This window comes from Dicentrarchus labrax, unplaced genomic scaffold (genome assembly GCF_905237075.1).
Source record: "Dicentrarchus labrax unplaced genomic scaffold, dlabrax2021, whole genome shotgun sequence".
NCBI lineage: Eukaryota > Metazoa > Chordata > Actinopteri > Moronidae > Dicentrarchus > Dicentrarchus labrax.
In genome coordinates this window covers 4,194,395-4,201,218 of record NW_026136714.1, presented here as the reverse complement: position 1 = coordinate 4,201,218, position 6,824 = coordinate 4,194,395, and the positions used below count along the sequence as shown (strand labels likewise).

General features: G+C 40.0%; 1 long non-coding RNA gene across 1 annotated transcript in view; it reads left to right on the top strand.

The window, feature by feature from the left end:
* Nucleotides 1-4,337: 4,337 nt before the first annotated feature.
* LOC127375995 (uncharacterized) overlaps nucleotides 4,338-6,824 on the top strand; it is a 28,174-nt gene continuing 25,687 nt past the window's right edge. Inside the window, exon 1 of the long non-coding RNA XR_007887479.1 lies at nucleotides 4,338-4,481. This is a non-coding gene — a long non-coding RNA (uncharacterized LOC127375995). The remainder of the gene's footprint in view (nucleotides 4,482-6,824) is intronic.

Here is a 6,824-nt window from a genome sequence, read left to right as displayed (position 1 = left end):
ATGACATCACTGGTGACACGGAGTACTAGTGGGCGGAGTTTGGAGGCTGAGAGGTGACTTCATCCCTCAACTTACAGTCATTATTAACAATATAATAATAATTATATTATATGTTAAAAGGATGTAAAGTGAATGTAAAGCACCCACATTTGTTATACAGCATCCCCAATATGTTGTATGTATCATCATTAGTGTGTTTTATAGTTCTATATTATACTTTGTGAAGTTAATACTGTTCTTTTTCTGTTATCTACATATATGTTTGTAGGTTATTGCCCTTACAGACAGCTATGCAGACAGACAGGGCCTGTAGCTGCTATCTCCGCCCCCTGCACACGTGACAGCTGGAGCACTGAGTAGTTTGACTGGTTACAGACTTCAACAGCTCCTGCAGCAGTAACTCTAATCTGATGGTAAAGCAAAACTTTTCTGGAAGTCATACAGATGCAGTTGATCGTCAATATTATTATAATTATCAACATTATTTAAGATATCTTTTCTGTTCTGCAGTATTTTACATTAGTCTTAAGTTCTTCACGTTAACGGCTCTGAAATGCTGACTCACTAAACTAAGATTGGAATATTTTTACATTTAGTTTGTATATAGCCTCTTATTATCTTACTTATATCTCTACTGGCCCCCTTTTGTTCAATATGCAAGAGTAGTCTTACATGTCACTGTTAATGTTACAGAACTCAGTTTGATGAAGACTACAAACAGGTGTGTTTACCTGAGGAAACGGGAAATAGAAATGAAGCAGGCAGACGTGTGTCTCTTTCTTCAGCGTCTTCTCAAGTTATTTTATTAAACATTTGTCAACTGCAAACAGTCATTGTCTCTTGTACTTTGGTTCATTGTGTTCACAACATGTTTCTTTCATTCATGTATAAAACTTGTAAAGGTTATTAAGGCTATTCAATAGTCAAATATATCTAAACACCATATGTGCCTTTATCAGACATCAAATTTCTAAAATGTATCTAAACTAACTTTACATCAGAAACAAGAGTATCCTCTGATTTCTGCTTCAACGCTGGAGAGTGCCACCTACAGAAGTTCTCAGATGACTCCTCTGTTGTCGGCTGTATCACAGATGATAGGGAGGAGGAGTACAGAGACCTGATCGAGAACTTCATGAGATGGTGCGACAGAAACCACCTACAGCTCAACACAGGGAAAACCAAGGAGCTGGCGGTGTACTCCCGGCACAGCAAGAGGCCCCCCCTCCCCAGTTGCGAGGAGAAGGTAGAGATGGTGGACACTTACAAGTTCCTGGAGGTGACACTCAGCAATAAAGTGGACTGGACGGACCACACTGAGACCCTCTATACAGGAAAGGACAGAGCAGGCTATTATTTCTGAGGCGACTCAGGTCCTTCAACGTGTGCACTCGGCTACTACGGATGTTCTACCAGTCTTTAGTGGCCAGTGTCATCTTCTTTGCTGTGGTGTGTTGGGGAGGAGGTATCGGGACTCGTGGTGCCAACAAGCTGAGCAAGCTGGTGAGGAAGACCAGCTCAGTGGTGGGGATGGAGCTGGACAGTGTGGAGGCTGTGACTGAGAAGAGTATGAAAGAGAAGCTGAAGGCCATCATGGACAACCCCTTTCATCCTCTCTACACTGAGCTCAGGAGCACTTTCAGCCACAGACTGATCCAGCCCCCGAGCCTCAAACCTTGTTTGTACAATCTGCCATCAGACTCCACAATGCCAAAGCACCCAGTACCTCCTACCCCCGCTGACTAAGACTGGTTTAAACTCCAACTATTTATATTCAACTTGCACATATTTAGCTTTTTAGTCAAAGCTGCTCAAATATGTGCACACCATATTATTGCATATTGCATATAGTGTATATACTGTTCATTTACTGTCTTATATTTTCTTATTCTTATTTTGTGATATCTTATTGTACTTCCACTTCTGTACTCTTTGCACTACATTCCCCTGTGCTGCTGTGTCTAATTTGAATTTCTCCTACAGGAGATCAATAAAGGTACATCTTATCTTATTATGTTTAACAATCATACATACTTTATAGGCTCCTTTTTCACATTTTTGTTATGTCAGTGTTTTCGTGTCCTTGACACTTGGCCATTGTTCTATTAGACAATTTACGTTACTTTACATTAACCTTTCTTCACAGAAGTGAACCAAATGCTGAGATACAGTCCTACTGTGTATATGTGTTATACACTGTAGGACTGTATCTTCCCCATGAGCGTTGAGGACCCCTAGTGGAGGCCCGACCCCCAGGTTGAGAACCACCAATGTAGTGCAGGATATACTCAGGTATACCCACTCATGTTTCAGTCAGTATCAACTTCAAAAAGTATAATATTGAACTATAAAACACACTAATGTTGATACATACAAAATATTGGGGATGCTGTATAATAAATGTGCTTTACATTCACTTTACATGCTTTTAACATTCAGGGAACTGCATGTTTTTGTCTTTGGGAGACCAGTTTTCTCCTGAAATCTTGGCTCGTTAAACTGTCTGTTGCTTATGAGAGGAGCTGAGTGGCGTTAATGAAGCTTCCCTTAACTCCACCTGCTGCTGTCAACACTATTTGATCAATATTGTTATTATTATTGTTATTATATTGTTAATATTGACTGTAAGTTGAGGGATGAAGTCACCTCTCAGCCTCCAAACTCCGCCCACTACTATCCTGTGTCACCAGTGATGTCATTACGCTGTCATAAAGTAGTATAGATAGGACTTGTCTCAGGCTTTAGCTTCAGCTCTGGGGGGTTTCGGGGACACGACGGTGACCTCGAAGCCCGGTAGAGCCACTGAGCTTCAGGCTCGTGGCGACGCCTTCCCATGCCTGACCGGCGCGCAACGGTCACTGGCAGGATGACCCCCAGAGCTCTTGTGAAAAGACAAACCCCAAATATCTCTCTCTCTCTTTCTCTGTCCTTTCCCACTTTTTCTGTCCTTTCTCACTATCTCTATCCTCTCTTTCCTTCTTTCTTTCTTTCTCTTTTCACAAAAACAAAAAATAATTGTGTCTATGACACAAAGGAAAATGTTCAGTTTTCCTTTAAATCAATCAAATTTAATCTATATTTTAGATTCATTTTGTTTTGTTTTGCAGGTCTGGCCTGGGTTACAATAAATCCATGACCCACTTTGTTTTAAAGTAGACAGTTATCAGTTTATCACTCAATACTTTACCATTATTTTACCAATAATACATTATGATTAATGGTTTGATCAGTTCAAATGTCCATTAGAGTTCATTAAAGTGATTTATCAGGGTGGAAAAACAGCTCAAATAATGGTTACTGGACCATTTTTCTTAAATATGTGATAAATATTTTAAATTGAGTTTAAAGTTAAACAATACAATAAAAGTTTGAATCCTGATTTCAATTTCAGAATTTTAAATTCAAAATCAAAGAGAGTTTAAACGTTTTATTTATTATTATTATTTGAATTCTCTTTATTATTATTTGTTTTTATGCTGTTTTACTCCACTGTAGTTTATATTTCCTCTATATTTGTATTTGCATCTCATTATTTATGTTGTTAAATCCAACTTAAATGTGTTTTCTTTTATATCTTAATGGTATTTTAAGTCGTACAGTGCATCTAGAAAATAGTCACATTAAATTAATGTTTTTCCTCAAAACTCTACACACAATAATCCATAATGACAACATGAAAAAAGTTGTTTTTGCTTATTTATTCAAAATAAAGAAAAAAACATATAACATGTACATAAGTATTCACAGTCTTTGCTCAGTACTTTGTTGAAGCACCTTTGGCAGCAATTACAGCCTCAAGTCTTTTTGAGTATGAAGCTACAAGCTTGGCAGACGGATTATTGGACAGTTTCTTCTTCGTAGGACCTGGTTTCCTCCAGACATGATGTTTGGCATTCAGGTCAAAGAGTTCAATCTTTGTTTCATCAGAGCAGAGAATTTTGATTCTCATGGTCTGAGAGTCCCTCAGGTGCCTTTTGGCACTTGGGGCAGTTGTTCTTTATCGTGTACCTGGCTTCATGGATTCCCACAAATATCAGGCCATTTTAAAGAGGAACGTGATTCCTTCTGTTGACAAATTAAACCTTGGTGATCATTGGACAGCAAGACAATGATCCGAAGCACACCTCCAAGTCAACCAAAGTTTGGTTTAGAAAAGATCCTGGACCGTCCTTTAGTGGCCTTCTCAGTCACCAGATTTAAATCTGTTGCAGCACGGAAACTGAACATTTTCTTTTGTGTCATAGACACAATTATTTTTTGTTTTTGTGAAAAGAGAAAGAAAGAAAGAAGGAAAGAGAGGACAGAGAAAGTGGGAAAGGACAGAGAAAGTGGGAAAGGACAGAGAAAGAGAGAGAGGTATTTGGGGTTTGTCTTTTCACAGGAGCTCTGGGGGTCATCCTGCCAGTGACCGTTGCGCGCCGGTCAGGCATGGGAAGGCGTCGCCACGAGCCTGAAGCTCAGTGGCTCTACCGGGCTTCGAGGTCACCGTCGTGTCCCCGAAACCCCCCAGAGCTGAAGCTAAAGCCTGAGACAAGTCCTATCTATACTACTTTATGACAGCATAATGACATCACTGGTGACACGGAGTACTAGTGGGCGGAGTTTGGAGGCTGAGAGGTGACTTCATCCCTCAACTTACAGTCATTATTAACAATATAATAATAATTATATTATATGTTAAAAGGATGTAAAGTGAATGTAAAGCACCCACATTTGTTATACAGCATCCCCAATATGTTGTATGTATCATCATTAGTGTGTTTTATAGTTCTATATTATACTTTGTGAAGTTAATACTGTTCTTTTTCTGTTATCTACATATATGTTTGTAGGTTATTGCCCTTACAGACAGCTATGCAGACAGACAGGGCCTGTAGCTGCTATCTCCGCCCCCCGCACACGTGACAGCTGGAGCACTGAGTAGTTTGACTGGTTACAGACTTCAACAGCTCCTGCAGCAGTAACTCTAATCTGATGGTAAAGCAAAACTTTTCTGGAAGTCATACAGATGCAGTTGATCGTCAATATTATTATAATTATCAACATTATTTAAGATATCTTTTCTGTTCTGCAGTATTTTACATTAGTCTTAAGTTCTTCACGTTAACGGCTCTGAAATGCTGACTCACTAAACTAAGATTGGAATATTTTTACATTTAGTTTGTATATAGCCTCTTATTATCTTACTTATATCTCTACTGGCCCCCTTTTGTTCAATATGCAAGAGTAGTCTTACATGTCACTGTTAATGTTACAGAACTCAGTTTGATGAAGACTACAAACAGGTGTGTTTACCTGAGGAAACGGGAAATAGAAATGAAGCAGGCAGACGTGTGTCTCTTTCTTCAGCGTCTTCTCAAGTTATTTTATTAAACATTTGTCAACTGCAAACAGTCATTGTCTCTTGTACTTTGGTTCATTGTGTTCACAACATGTTTCTTTCATCCATGTATAAAACTTGTAAAGGTTATTAAGGCTATTCAATAGTCAAATATATCTAAACACCATATGTGCCTTTATCAGACATCAAATTTCTAAAATGTATCTAAACTAACTTTACATCAGAAACAAGAGTATCCTCTGATTTCTGCTTCAAAGCTGGAGAGTGCCACCTACAGAAGTTCTCAGATGACTCCTCTGTTGTCGGCTGTATCACAGATGATAGGGAGGAGGAGTACAGAGACCTGATCGAGAACTTCATGAGATGGTGCGACAGAAACCACCTACAGCTCAACACAGGGAAAACCAAGGAGCTGGCGGTGTACTCCCGGCACAGCAAGAGGCCCCCCCTCCCCAGTTGCGAGGAGAAGGTAGAGATGGTGGACACTTACAAGTTCCTGGAGGTGACACTCAGCAATAAAGTGGACTGGACGGACCACACTGAGACCCTCTATACAGGAAAGGACAGAGCAGGCTATTATTTCTGAGGCGACTCAGGTCCTTCAACGTGTGCACTCGGCTACTACGGATGTTCTACCAGTCTTTAGTGGCCAGTGTCATCTTCTTTGCTGTGGTGTGTTGGGGAGGAGGCATCGGGACTCGTGGTGCCAACAAGCTGAGCAAGCTGGTGAGGAAGACCAGCTCAGTGGTGGGGATGGAGCTGGACAGTGTGGAGGCTGTGACTGAGAAGAGTATGAAAGAGAAGCTGAAGGCCATCATGGACAACCCCTTTCATCCTCTCTACACTGAGCTCAGGAGCACTTTCAGCCACAGACTGATCCAGCCCCGAGCCTCAAACCTTGTTTGTACAATCTGCCATCAGACTCCACAATGCCAAAGCACCCAGTACCTCCTACCCCCGCTGACTAAGACTGGTTTAAACTCCAACTATTTATATTCAACTTGCACATATTTAGCTTTTTAGTCAAAGCTGCTCAAATATGTGCACACCATATTATTGCATATTGCATATAGTGTATATACTGTTCATTTACTGTCTTATATTTTCTTATTCTTATTTTGTGATATCTTATTGTACTTCCACTTCTGTACTCTTTGCACTACATTCCCCTGTGCTGCTGTGTCTAATTTGAATTTCTCCTACAGGAGATCAATAAAGGTACATCTTATCTTATTATGTTTAACAATCATACATACTTTATAGGCTCCTTTTTCACATTTTTGTTATGTCAGTGTTTTCGTGTCCTTGACACTTGGCCATTGTTCTATTAGACAATTTACGTTACTTTACATTAACCTTTCTTCACAGAAGTGAACCAAATGCTGAGATACAGTCCTACTGTGTATATGTGTTATACACTGTAGGACTGTATCTTCCCCATGAGCGTTGAGGACCCCTAGTGGAGGCCCGACCCCCAGGTTGA